We start from the raw sequence: 15,081 nt of genomic DNA on the forward strand, positions 1-15,081 counted from the left end.
GTAGACGAGACACAGGTTCTCAGAGCAGAGACTATTGCAGTTTTATTGAGCATGGCCAGATAGCCCAGTCTGCAGCATCACAGCTCTAGCAGCCCAGAATACTCCAGTGCAAGAGATCATTTTGTGCACTTTACATGGATCCTCACAGTCTCAGCTTATCACCTTTCTTTCCATTCAATACCATAGCTGCACATTTCTTCCTGACCACTGATGATGGTCAATATATGCCGAGAAGCATAAGAACTGGTGGCCTTGTAATTGTTATCCTAGCTAATTTAACTGCAAGTGCTGTTCTTTCTAGGTTTAAAGAAATTTTGACTCTTCCTAAATTAATTGCCTCTCCTACTTTGAGTTCCTTCGGAACATTACATTAAAATTTTATTTCCTTTCCTCCCCCATTTTCAATGTGTTTTCTTTTCATTGCCAGTGGCATCTTACACTTTTGCTCTTTTTAATCTGTTAATCCTGACTCCTTTAAATCCCCCCTGACATATATATGCACACGCAAACATCTCTCATTTTTGTTGCCCTTCTCCAAGCCTGTTTTATTTCTACTATATCTATTTTATAAGTGAGCAAGCCTGGATGAAGTAGTCAAAGGGTTTGACCCTAACTCCTTCCAAATTCAATGGGAGGTTTGACAAGGAATTCAATGGGTGGAGGTTCCATTTTAAAGTGAGGATACATGCTAGTGAGGCCTGATTTTCAGTTTCCTCTTAAAAGGGCCAGTTACATTTGTGTCATTTTGTAGGTCACCTCCATGGTCTGATCCTGAGAGCTGGTGAGCACCCTCAATTCCCATGCACTTCCATAGCAGTTGGGAACACTCAACAGCTCTCAGGAGGCGGTCAACACCTTGCAGAATTGGGCCCCAAATGAGTGACTTTCCCCTACAATTTTGCTGCACCCAGAAAATTTTTAAAAATCCAGTTGTTGAATCTCCACTTGCACTGTATGTATGTGCAACTGTTCAATCTCTGGGCCCAGTTCTCCTCTCAGTGAGACCAGTATATCTGCTTTGACTTCAGCATTTATTCCTGATTTACACCTGTGTAGTACATATCCTTTGTTTCCTACAGCATTGTTTTTCAGAATGTCTCAATCTAATTAGTTATACCAGAATGTGACGGTTTATGCCCCTAGGGTCAGGGCAGTGAAGCCTAGTGGCCAGAGTCTATGGAGCAGCCCTTATGTGTGTAGGGCTTGGGGGGATATTTTGGGGGAAGACGTCTCCAAGTGGTCTCTTCCCTGATTCTTTGTTTAATCACTTGGTGGTGGCAGCATACTGTTCAAGGACAAGGTGGAATTTGTGCTTGGGAAAGTTTTTAACCTAAGCTGGGAAAAATAAGCTTAGGGGGTCTTGCATGCGGGTCCCCACATCTGTACCCCAGAGTTCAGAGTGGGGAAGGAACCCTAACACTGTGCATTTACCAATTTTTCAAAAATCTTTTCAAGGGAACAAGTGTTTCAAGAAAACAATTTTACTCTGAAAAATGACTCCTTGTAAACGGCATCATGGGGCTTCTTGTTTATTGGCTCTCAGTGACTCCAGATCCAATGGGCTCAGTTTACAGGTAAAAATATGTTTATTTCTGATGCCTTGGCTCTGAGAGTCAAGCTGAGCTCTTTCCAGCTCAGACATCAGCACCACAAGTAAGGAGTCTGCAGGCTAAATTCTGCCCTGTCACCTGTGCAGCCCTTTTGCCTTCAATGAGTTTGCTCAGGTGGAACTTAATAAATAATTCTGTTGATAGAATCATAGAATATCAGGGTTGGAAGGGACCTCAGGAAGTCATCTAGTCCAAACCCCTGCTCAAAGCAGGACCGATCCCCAATTAAATCATCCCAGCCAGGGCTTTGTCAAGCCTGATCTTAAAAACTTCTCAGGAAGGAGATTCTACCACCTCCCTAGGTAACGCATTCCAGTGTTTCACCACCCTCCGAGTGAAAAAGGTTTTCCTAATATCCAACCTAAACCTCCCCCACTGCAACTTGAGATCATTACACCTTGTTCTGTCATCTGCTACCACTGAGAACAGTCTAGAGCCATTCTCTTTGGAACCCCCTTTCAGGTAGTTGAAAGCAGCTATCAAATCCCCCCTCATTCTTCTCTTCCGTAGACTAAACATCCCCAGTTCCCTCAGCCTCTCCTCATAAGTCATGTGTTCCAGTCCCCTAATCATTTTTGTTGCCCTCCGCTGGACTCTTTCCAATTTTTCCACATCCTTCTTGTAGTGTGGGGCCCAAAACTGGACACAGTGCTCCAGATGAGGCCTCATCAATGTTGAATAGAGGGGAACGATCACGTTGCTCGATCTGCTGGCTATGCCCCTATTTATACATCCCAAAATGCCATTGGCCTTCTTGGCAACAAGGGCACACTGTTGACTCATATCCAGCTTCTCGTCCACTGTAACCCCTAGGTCCTTTTCTGCAGAACTGCTGCCGAGCCATTCGGTCCCTAGTCTGTAGCGGTGCATGGGGTTCTTCCGTCCTAAGTGAAGGACTCTGCACTTGTCCTTGTTGAACCTCATCAGATTTCTTTTGGCCCAATCCTCTAATTTGTCTAGGGCCCTCTGTATCCTATCCCTATACTCCAGCGTATCTACCTCTCCTCCCAGTTTAGTGTCATCTGCAAACTTGCTGAAGGTGCAATCCACACCATCCTCCAGATCATTTATGAAGATATTGAACAAAACCGGCCCCAGGACCGACCCTTGGGGCATTCCACTTGATACCGGCTGCCAACTAGACATGGAGCCATTGATCACTACCCGTTGAGCCCGACAATCTAGCCAGCTTTCTATCCACCTTATAGTCCATTCATCCAGCCCATACTTTTTTAACTTGCTGGCAAGAATATTGTGGGAGACCATGTCAAAAGCTTTGCTAAAGTCAAGGAACAACACGTCCACTGCTTTCTCTTCATCCACAGAACCAGTTATCTCATCATAGAAGGCAATTAGATTAGTCAGGCATGACTGGCCCTTGGTGAATCCATGCTGACTGTTCCTGATCACTTTCCTCTCCTCTAAGTGCTTCAGAATTGATTCCTTGAGGACCTGCTCCATGATTTTTCCAGGAACTGAGGTGAGGCTGACTGGCCTGTAGTGCCGAGGATCCTCCTTCTTCCCTTTTTTAAAGATGGGCACTACATTAGCCTTTTTCCAGTCGTCCGGGACTTCCCCCGATCGCCATGGCCAATGGCTCTGCAATCACATCTGCCAACTCCTTTAGCAGTTTCGGATGCAACGCATCCGGCTCCATGGACTTGTGCACGTCCAGCTTTTCTAAATAGTCCCGAACCACTTCTTTCTCCACAGAGGGCTGGTCACCTCCTCCCCATGCTGTTGATGGTGCACAAGAAGGAATAGACTCCAGTTTCCTCTCATTGAGCTGTGCTGGCTCTGCAGGGCAAACATGAGTAAAAAGCAGTAAATATCTGCCTTGTCATTAAATTCAGCAGATTTGACTCTGAATACCCCAAAGGAGCAGGTCTGTTGGGTAGGAAGGGAACATTTTTACCTAGTCACTTTTCACAGTAAAACTGCACTTCAGATCATATATCATGTGATATTTTCTCTGGCCAGATGCAACTGTAATTGTAAAAAAAATAACTGGAGAGTAGACACTACCTTTTAGGACTGTGGGTAGCTCAGTTTCTAGCACATATTTGGGTAGGTGGTGTACTCTGGAGGACTAAGTATGGGGTTGCAAGGAAGGATTCCTGAGTTCTAATGCAGGTCTTATGACTGACTTGCTGGCCTTGGGCATGTCATTCACTTCTCTGCCTCAGTTTCCCTGTCTGTAAAATGAGGATAATTATTCTTACTTGCATACATCACAAGTATGTGTGTGTATCCTGAAATCATGTCTTTAATTTCTGTGTAATGCACCTTTAAAGTTGTGTAGTGCACAGATTTCACCAAAACATCCATTTTGTATTCTGAGTGATTCCAGCCTATTATAAGGGAGATACATACACCGTGCTCTCCTTTGCAGGGATCTTATTTTTGTTCTACCGTGTTTTGTTTTCCCATAATCTAAAATAAAAGCCGTTCAAGGTTTGCTTTTTTGAACAGGAAAGCAGCACCCCAGAGGAGTGTTGGCAGAATTTTATAGAATCATAGCTATCATAGAAATGTAGGGCTGAAAGGGACCCCAAGAGATCATCAAGTCCAGTCCCATGCTCTGAGGCAGGGTCAAGTAAACCTAGAGCATCTCTGACAGATGTCTGTCCAACTGTTCTTAAAAACCTCCAGTGATGGGGATTCTACAATCTTCTTTGGAAGCCTGTTCCAGAGTTTAACTATCCTTATATAGTTAAGGAGTTTTTTCCTAATATCTAACTGTAGCAATGCAACGCCTCACCAGTGTGGCATCTCCTGCTGCTGGTCCAGGAATTAGCTCTTTCCAGCCTTCAGAGTACCCTCTGCAGGCCAGTGTCTTGCCTCCCACTGGCCCCATGTCCCTCCCAGACCCCAGTGACCTTTACCCTGTGGTTCTGCCCCCACACTCTGGGTGTCCCCTCCCTGGGGAACCCCCAACCCTCTAAACCCACCTTGTCTCAGTGGCTACTGCCAGTCGTCATCTAGCCCCCGCTCACTGGGGCAGACTGCAGTGTAATGGCCACTCATCATTGGCAAGGGGTTAGGACCAGCTGCCTCTGCCTATTCCCAGGTTGCCCCTCTGCAGCCCCAGTAGGTAGGTCTTCACCAAGGCCTGCAGGTTTACCGGGCTGGGGCTGGGGCTGGGGCTGGGGCTGGGGCTGGGGCTGGGGCTGGGGCTGGCTCTTGCTCTTGCTCTTGCTCTTGCTCTTGCTCTTGCTCTTGCTCTTGCTCTTGCTCTTGCTCTTGCTCTTGCTCTTGCTCTTGCTCTTGCTCTTGCTCTTGCTCTTGCTCTTGCTCTTGCCACCCCAGGCCTAGAATGAGCCTCCTTCAGCTCCTGGCCCCCAGCCCTCTTATAAGGGCCAGCTGGGACCTGATTGAGCTGGCTACACCTGTGGTCAGCTACTCACTCAGCTTTTCCCAGCCGCAGCCCTCTCCAGAGCTGCTTTTAACTCCTTCAGGGCCGGAGCGGGGTGACCACCCCGCTACACTAACCTAAATCTCCCTTGCTGCAGATTAAGCCCAGTACTTCTTGTCCAACCTTCAGTGGACATGGAAAACAACTGATCACTATCCTCTTTATACCAGCCCTTAAGATAGTTGAAGACTGTTATCAGGTCCCCCGTCAGTCTTTTTTTCTAAGACTGAACATGGCCAGTTTTTTAACCTTTCCCCATAGGCCAGGTTTTCTAAATCTTCTATCATTTTTGTTGTTCTCCTCTGTCCTCTCTCCAATTTATCTACATTTTTCCTAAAGTGCGGCACCCAGAACTAGATGCAGAATTCTAGCTGAGGCCTCACCAGTGGGTAGAGCGGGACAATCAACCCCTGTGTCGTACCTATGACACTCCTGTTAATTCACCCCAGACTATTAGCCCAGAGGTCCCCAAACTGTGGGATGTGCCTCCCTAGGGGGGGCGTGAAGGAACATCCAGGGAGGAGTGGTGGCGACTGTGCCAGCCCCCACAGGAGGTGGGGAGAGAGTGCCACGCAGCCCATCCCTGCCCCAGCTCTGCTCCGGTCCTGCCCCCAGCTGCGCCCCTGGCTTCTGGCCCTGCACCTGGCCCTTTCCCCAATCTAGGCGTGGTTCTGCTCCTGGCCCTGCACCAGCCCCCAGCCGTGGCTGTTGGCTGCGGCTCTGTTCCCAGCCCACGGCCGAAGCTGGGGGCGAGGCTGGAAGCGGAGCCGCACCTGGCCGCAGGACTGGCTACCGGCCCCCACTGCAGCCCAACTGCAGCTCCGCTCCTGCCCCTAGCCTCGACCCCTGGACACAGCCAAGCTCCAAGCCCCATCCCCATCCCCAGCTGCAGCCCCAGCCTTAGTTCCCTTATCCCTGGCCGCATCCCACCTGCCCCAGAGCCACAGCCCTGCTCTCAGCCCCAGCTTTGGGGAGGGCACAGACAGGTTTAAGGGGATGCAACCCTCAAAAGGTTGGGAACTGCTGTATTAGCCTTTTTGGAGCTGCATCGCATAATTAGCACCTGAACACAAATAGCACTATACAAGCTCTAAGTATTATGATTAGCTTGAGTCCTTATAACGTTTTGTGTGAAAAGCTTAAACTCAGTATCACGTTTGCGAACTCATGTATACACAAACGAGAACTCAGTGGATCTAGCCTGAAGTGATGTTATAATTAAGACAGATTCGCTCTTAGAAACCTTTCCCAATTCAGCAGTAAAACCAGGCATTAAAGTTACTCAGAAAGTGATGAAAGGCATTCTCAGTAGGCAGAATTATGCCCAGGGAAAATGACAATAATAGGAAGAGGTAGGTGCTCTACAATTTCTATCTAACACCTTCTCCTATTACCTGCACCTTTGATCTCCTCCCTGCCTCTTGGCTTTCAGCTCCAATCCTCTCTATCTCCTGCCCTTCTTTCCCTGAGGCCCTGAACACCCTGATTTTTCCTCCCTCCCCATGATTATCCACCCCTGCTCTCTTCCTGGCTCTCACATATTTCCTGCTCTTTTCTCTCTGCATGACCTTCCTTCTTCCCTTCCTCCTGTCTCCCCTTCCGCTCCCCCCCCCATCCAACCCTCCAGTCTTGCCGCCCTCCAATCCTTTCCCCTCTTTCCTGGCTTCCCCTGATCTCCCCCACCCCTCTCCATTTTCACCCTTACTTCTGGTTTCTCTCCTTTCCATGGATATCAGGCTCCCTGATCCAGCCTCTGCCTCTTTCATACAAACTCAGCTTCCTGGCCTAAATGTGCTCTGGCTCCAGGCTGGATTGGCCATTTCCTTCTCTCCAAAGGGCCCACAGAAATGACACTATTCCACTCTCCCTGCCCTAGTCCTATTGTAAGCTTCTCTGCCACCTCCTCTGCTATGAGTTAGACTATCCCACTATCCCTCCCTGACTTGAATGCTAGAGTTTCCTTCCCCTTTTCCCTGTCATGGTGGCTAAGTTTCCCTGCCGTTTGAGCGTGGGGAGCCTCACAGGCTTTCTGTCCTCATTCATGGTTGGAGATGAAGAAGCAGGTGGAGGAATGAAAGTAGAAGAGATAGTGCACATAAAGAGGGAGGTATGGATAAGGGGGTTAAGCAGGGTGCCAGCTGGGTGTGTCACTGAGTCTCCATCAGCACTCTCTGCCACCGATGGGCTCTGCCACCTACTGGCTGGTCAGAATGGAGTGACAAAACCCTGAATCAGAGTAACAGTAAATTGGTTAGTCTCTAAGGTGCCACAAGTACTCCTTTTCTTTTTGCGAAAACCCTGAATGGCATCCTCAGTCCTGGCCTATTGGTAAGAGGTGAACTCACCCTGCCCATAGGGTCATCCTTCCACCCTCCACAGTGTGACAGCCTCATGCTGTCTGTGTGTCCCGACTCTCCTCACTCCCCCCACTCCGCCCTTCTCCAGATGACAATGGGATGGTCAGCACTCTTGCTAGCTCTAACAGTATTTGGTGTTTTGCTCTATGTCTCAGCTCCTAGATTCAAGCAATTACTGGAAAATCTCAGCTTTCATATAAAAATAGACGGAAGTTTCTAGCTCTCATGGTTGCAGAGAAAAGTTTGAAAATGTGAACCCAGTGATCCTGAAAGGCTCCAGAACCAGATGACAAAGAAACCAACATTTAAAAACAAACAAGCAAACAAAAAACCCTCCTGTTTTTTATGGCAAATTCATAATTTTGTTTCAGAGTAGCAGCCGTGTTAGTCTGTATCCGCAAAAAGAAAAGGAGTACTTGTGGCACCTTAGAGACTAACCAATTTATTTGAGCATAAGCTTTCGTGAGCTACAGCTCACTTCATCGGTGGGAAGACTGCTGTTGTATCTCTGCTACCCAGGCCCTCATGCCAGTGGGCACAACCCTTTCCCCTGACATGGACAGGCTGCAGCATTATAACAGAACAGAGAACATTCTATGACGTGTTATATTAGCACAATTCACACAACATGTGCCACAGTTTATTCTGCTTGCAGGACAGCCCTGCACTGCATCCTGGGGGCCCAGGGAAGGGATGGGAGAGGAAAGGAATGCAAAGCCTACTTAAGAGTAGAGTTCTGTACATGGAAGAGGAAGAAAGCCAGTATTGCCATTTCTACAACTCCTGTCACAACCATGGGCCTCAAGGGTTCAGAGCTGTCCTCTGCAGCTCACAGATAAGCTGATAAATGTTCCTGTGACGTCCCCGCTCTGACACCTCTGCCTCCATCAGTGGCCATGAGAAAGTTTCCAGGGAAAAGCATTTTGTCTGCTCTTTCAGTAGCTGATAAGGTGTCTTCGAAGAAATTCATGAGTTAGCAGCAAAAACAACTTCACATACACAGCACCTTTCCTCCTGAAGGATCCCAAGCTATTTGCAGGCTATATAGACAGTACAGGCATCACTCTTCCATCACAGTCACACTACACAACAGTATAGGGCATGAAGTGCAGAAGAGTTCAATATCCAGTGGAAATATGGACAGTTGAGAGAGATACATGGAGTTTGGCAAGGACACAGGGCTTAACATCCCCTACTCTTGGAGAAAAAACGCCATTGAATCTTTAACGGCCAAGGGCCGCTTTATATCACATTTAGATGACTCATAGCACCTTCTTATTGAATTACTAATCACTCTCCCTGCAATCCAGTACTATGCTAGGGCACACACCCCTACTGAGTCACCCTTGGCAGTGCCCACTAACTCCATTCTGGGGCATTCGGGTCAGTGCTGACTCAGAGGGGAGAGCACCCCAAACTGAGCCACCCATACTGCTGCAACACAGCACCCTCTAGTGCCATGCTTGGTCATTGCAGTGAGCACTGACAGAGGGATGAGTGGTCTCTGTTGAAGAAATGGCACTACTTCCTGAAGCACCCTAGATCTCCGTGGAGGTCTCCTATCCAAGAACTGTTGAAGTTCAGCCCTGTTTAGCTTGTGAGATCTGAAACAGCTCACAATCATCCAAAATGGTCTAGATACTGTACACGGAGAATACATAGCAGGGTCATAATAATAGGAATTACATTTCTCCCACTGGTGGGGCATACGTTAAAAAAAGCCTATCAGTGCCTAGCATCTGGTTAAGAGATTAACTTAAACAAGTTAACTCCAGTCTCATTCTCTCATTGATGTTTTCCAATGTTGATTGTTGGCCAATTCACGTTTCATAGTAATTTTAAAACCAAATATGTTTGGGGCCTCATTTTCATAGAATCATAGAATCATAGAATATCAGGGTTGGAAGGGACCTCAGGAGGTCATCTAGTCCAACCCCCTGCTCAAAGCAGGACCAATCCCCAATTAAATCATCCCAGCCAGGGCTTTGTCAAGCCTGACCTTAAAAACTTCTCAGGAAGGAGATTCTACCACCTCCCTAGGTAACGCATTCCAGTGTTTCACCACCCTCCTAGTGAAAAAGTTTTTCCTAATATCCAACCGAAATCTCCCCAACTGCAACTTGAGACCATTACTCCTTGTCCTGTCATCTTCTACCACTGAGAATAGTCTAGAACCATCCTCTTTGGAACCACCTCTCAGGTAGTTGAAAGCAGCTATCAAATCCCCCCTCATTCTTCTCTTCTGCAGACTAAACAATCCCAGTTCCCTCAGCCTCTCCTCATAAGTCATGTGTTCCAGACCCCTAATCATTTTTGTTGCCCTTCGCTGGACTCTCTCCAATTTATCCACATCCTTCTTGTAGTGTGGGGCCCAAAACTGGACACAGTACTCCAGATGAGGCCTCACCAATGTCGAATAGAGGGGAACGATCACGTCCCTCGATCTGCTCGCTATGCCCCTACTTATACATCCCAAAATGCCATTGGCCTTCTTGGCAACAAGGGCACACTGTTGACTCATATCCAGCTTCTCGTCCACTGTAACCCCTAGGTCCTTTTCCGCAGAACTGCTGCCTAGCCATTCGGTCCCTAGTCTGTAGCTGTGCATTGGGTTCTTCCGTCCTAAGTGCAGGACCCTGCATTTATCCTTATTGAACCTCATCAGGTTTCTTTTGGCCCAATCCTCCAATTTGTCCAGGTCCCTCTGTATCCTATCTCTGCCCTCCAACGTATCTACCACTCCTCCCAGTTTAGTATCATCCGCAAATTTGCTAAGAGTGCAATCCACACCATCCTCCAGATCATTTATGAAGATATTGAACAAAACCGGCCCCAGGACCGACCCCTGGGGCACTCCACTTGACACCGGCTGCCAACTAGACATGGAGCCATTGATCACTACCCGTTGAGCCCGACAATCTAGCCAACTTTCTACCCACCTTATAGTCCATTCATCCAGCCCATACTTCTTTAACTTGCTGACAAGAATACTGTGGGAGACAGTGTCAAAAGCTTTGCTAAAGTCAAGAAACAATACATCCACTGCTTTCCCTTCATCCACAGAATCAGTAATCTCATCATAGAAGGCGATTAGATTAGTCAGGCATGACCTTCCCTTGGTGAATCCATGCTGACTGTTCCTGATCACTTTACTCTCGTCTAAGTGCTTCAGGATTGATTCCTTGAGGACCTGCTCCATGATTTTTCCGGGGACTGAGATGAGGCTGACCGGCCTGTAGTTCCCAGGATCCTCCTTCTTCCCTTTTTTAAAGATTGGCACTACATTAGCCTTTTTCCAGTCATCTGGGATTTCCCCCGTTCGCCACGAGTTTTCAAAGATAATGGCCAATGGCTCTGCAATCACATCCGCCAATTCCTTTAGCACTCTCGGATGCAACTCGTCCGGCCCCATGGACTTGTGCACATCCAGCTTTTCTAAATAGTCCCTAACCACCTCTTTCTCCACAGAGGGCTGGCCATCTACTCCCCATGTTGCGATGCCCAGCGCAGCAGTCTGGGAGCTGTTCTTGTTAGTGAAGACAGAGGCAAAAAAAGCATTGAGCACATTAGCTTTTTCCACATCCTCTGTCACTAGGTTGCCTCCCTCATTCAGTAAGGGGCCCACACTTTCCTTGGCTTTCTTCTTGTTGCCAACATACCTGAAGAAACCCTTCTTGTTACTCTTGACATCTCTTGCTAGCTGCAGCTCCAGGTGCGATTTGGCCCTCCTGATTTCATTCCTACATGCCCGAGCAATATTTTTATACTCTTCCCTGGTCATATGTCCAACCTTCCACTTCTTGTAAGCTTCTTTTTTATGTTTAAGATCCGCTGGGATTTATGTTTAAGATCCGCTAGGATTTTCAGAGGGCCTGAGCTGCAACAGCTCCCAAGGACTTCCATCAAAGTTGCAAGGCTTAAATTCTTATAGATTATTTCTCAGGTCCACCCCCCCCCCCCACACACACACATACAATAAAAACTCCAAGGCCCATCAGGGATGGGGGCATGGTCAGGGCTCTTGGCTTCAGCTGCAGGCTTGTGGGGAGCTCAGGGCTTCTGCCCTGCGACGGAGTGGTGGGGCTAAGGGTTTCTGCCCTGAGGTTCAGTGGGGTTCTGGGCTTCAGCTGCAGGGCAGGGTGTCTCAGGGCTTTAGCCCCATAGGGGGTAGCACTGGGTCTCAGGACTTCAGCCCTATGAGAGACACTGGGCTTGGGGCTTTAGCCCTATGGGAGGGCGCTCTGGCTCGGGCCTTCTGCCTCATGAGTTTAAAAATTTTTACCGAAGCTCTACTCTGGACACCTCTAGCTGAATTTAAGCCCTGCAAAGTTGTAAATGTTCAGCAACTCCGAAAGCTTGACCCCTGCTTCCTTTACTCTGTGTGTGTTTTTAGATGGTTTTTGTTGGCAGCTATTCCTCCATCTGAGCTTTCAATGTACTTATCAAAATTTTGTTTTTCAAGGGTGTGGGTGAACTTCAAGGAAAGGAGATAAAATGTTATTTAAAAGATAGTTAGGGCCTAAACAAGCATCAAAATTTCTGGGTCAGGAAAGCTGAATCTAGTTTGCTGAATAGCAGGAAAATTGATCCTATTTAGCAAACCAAATTATTTTAAATTGCATCATGCCCAAAGCATTCTAGGCACTTTACATACAAAAACGGAAATAAGGTCTGCGCCTCAAAGAGCATACATAGCCCAGCCCCTACTAACTGGAGAGAAGAGAGATAAATACTACTTTATGAGTACATTCCTTAATTTTAGGAGGCTCTCAGGTACCTCAGTTACAGGCAGCATTTAAGTAGCTAGCTAGATATGTAAACAGTTAGAACAAGTTTTCTTCTATCCTCTATTGATGAACCAGGGGAAGAGACTTTAGGAGCAGACTGTATTTGCATAGACACACCTGATTAGCAGAGAGACCTGCTTTGCGAAAGTAATCAATTTTGGCTGTTTTGGGTTAATATGCACTTTAATCTTGGACCTGGGGATAATGAAATGTTATTATCCTGATTGTATGACGAAAGGGCAGCAGAACTTAATGTGTCCTAACTGAGGCGGTTACCCTCACTTTAACCTCACTCTCTTACCTTGCTCATTAAGCAGGGAGTAGTGACGCCAAATCCAAGGGAAAGTCAGAGAGGACTGGAATGGGTGTTCCTACTGGGTGATGTGGTGTTACTTAAAGAGCCTGTACCAGTTGATACTCCCCTCCAGTGTCTAAAGACAGAGCTGATCAGACTCAAAGGAGAGTCCTTGTTTCTGCTCACTAATTACTCACTAGAGGTGAAATCACTGATGGCTAGGTCTAGGGCAGCACTTCTCAAACTGGGGTTTGTGGACCCCTGGGGGTCTGCAAGGGTATTCCAGGGGGCTTGTGGGCCCCACTGATCAACTCCTCCCCCTCCCTCCCAGCGCCTCCTGCGAACTGGAGAACAGCTGTTCAGTGGCGTGCAGGAGGCGCTGGTAGGGAGCGGGAGGAGTGGGGACGGAGTGCACTTGGGGGAGGGTGTGAAAGAGTCCGGGAAGAGGAGTAGCAGGGATGGAGCGGGGATGGGAAGAGGTGCAATGGGTGATGGGGCCTGGGGCTGATCGGGAGGTTTGGGGATCCATGAAAATTTTAAAATCAAAATGGGGGTCCTCAGGTTGCTAAAGTTTGAGAACCGCTGGTCTAGGGGGTTGAACCTTAGACCTTGCGTAGAGACAGTATTGCACTGAAATACAACACAAAGGATACAGCAGCAGCAGCAGTAAGATTCCCCACTACCCAATGACATCACTAAGAACTGGACTAGGTAGTGGAACCATCACAGCTAGATGCAGAGGTGGCAGGCAACAGCATAGACAACAGCGGTAGCAGCGAGCAGCAGAAGGGGCATTGCTCCCCTCGGGGTAGGAGCTGAACTCACGTGAAAGCACCCCTGACTTCTGGGACTTTGCTGACTTTGGACAACTGACTGTGAGTGAGGTGCAGCATGTTAAAGGGACATTTGTCTGTCAGGCTTTCACTCCACCAGGTGAGAAATTGAGGCAAAGGACACTGCCCAAGATATTGTGGGGAGGTGTTCACTTGTAGTTTGCATATTTTTGAATCATTATTGTGGTGTTTTCCCAAATTAATGCTGCATTTCCTTTCCCTTTCAATAAAAGCTTTCTTTTGTTATTCACAGACTCCTGCTTGCAAGAGGGGAAGTATTGCCTCTTAGAGGTGCCCGGGATGGTATTTAGTTCTCCCAGCTTTTTGTGTGGGGGTGTTAGGATATAGATATTCAGGCCTGTCTGTAAAGGCCTATACTCTAAGAATTTAGGTGTATTCTTATCACTTAGCTAGTTATAGAGATATAAAAGAAAGAATCAAAATCACTGTCTGCTGTTGTAAGGGCCTTCTCTGACTGTGACAGTCTGAGGCCCTGTTCTTAGGCCTTTGGCTAAGCAGCAGAGGCAGCCATAAGCTGAGAAGCGACCGGTCACATCCTCACATTCCAAACTAGTCACATTGAAAGAAGGTGCTATTGGGCTGTTAGGAATACAATCCTGTCCTGATAATGCCTATCGCCTCCAGAGAAAGGGAAGTGCCTAGAAGACGTAAAAGGAAACTTAGTTTGATAGCATCCTGTTTGGTAAGAACTCACTTATCAATCGACACAGCTGGGAAACCCTTATGTCTTTATAGATGTAGTTGTGAAATCCTCACTTCTGTATTGTTTTGTCATTATAGTTCCCACTTTGCTATTGTTTATTTGCATGGTCTCTGTGATTGTTTCTGTCTGCTGTATAATTAATTTTCCTGGGTGTAAACTAATTAAGGTAGTGGGATATAATTGGTTGGCTAATCATGTTACAATATGTTAGGATTGGTTAGTTAAATTTCAGTAAAATGATTGGTTAAGGTATAGCTAAGCAGAACTCAAGTTTTACTATATAGTCTGTAGTCAATGAGGAAGTAAAGGGGGGAATGGGAAGAGGGAATGGGGGTGGGGAAGTTGGAATCACGTTTTGCTAAGGGGGGGAATGGGAACAGGGACACAGGTGAGGCTCTGTGATGTCAGAGCTGGGAAGGGGGACACTGAGGAAGGAAACTGGAATCATGCTTGCTGGAAGTTCACCCTAATAAACATTGAATTGTTTGCACCTTTGGACTTCGGGTATTATTGCTCTCTATTCATGCGAGAAGGATCAGGGAAGTAACCGGATTAAGGAATAAGCCCCTAACAGGGGGCTTGAGGCATTTCTGTTTTGCAATATTAACAGGAATCTCTAGATATGGAACCTGGCCCTTGTTGCTGCCAGCACCACCAGGTGTAAGCAGGGGTGCTAGAACAATTTGTATAGTGGGGGTGCTGAGAGCCATTTAGCCAAACTGTAAACTGTATATAATGGAAACCACTTCAAGCCAGTGCGTGTGGCAGCACCCCCAGGACCCCTAGTTCCAGCACCTCTCGGAGCAAGGGTGACAGAGGGACAGAGTCAGAGAGCAGATAGAAGTGAACAAATTTGGCCAGTTTATTCACAGATGCTTATAGGTGTCATGGAAGATTTATGTTTTGAGAAGGGATATGAATGAGGAGAGGATGGAATGGGGGACCTATGGATGAAGAGTACAGGAGTGTGAGCCCCAGGGTGAAGGCACAGAGACAAGTGTGGCAGAGGGACATGAAAGGATCAGCTAGATGCAGCTTGGAAGGGGCAGGGAGCAAAAGT

The sequence above is a fragment of the Natator depressus genome, chromosome 1 (assembly GCF_965152275.1).
Source record: "Natator depressus isolate rNatDep1 chromosome 1, rNatDep2.hap1, whole genome shotgun sequence".
Classification (NCBI taxonomy): domain Eukaryota; kingdom Metazoa; phylum Chordata; order Testudines; family Cheloniidae; genus Natator; species Natator depressus.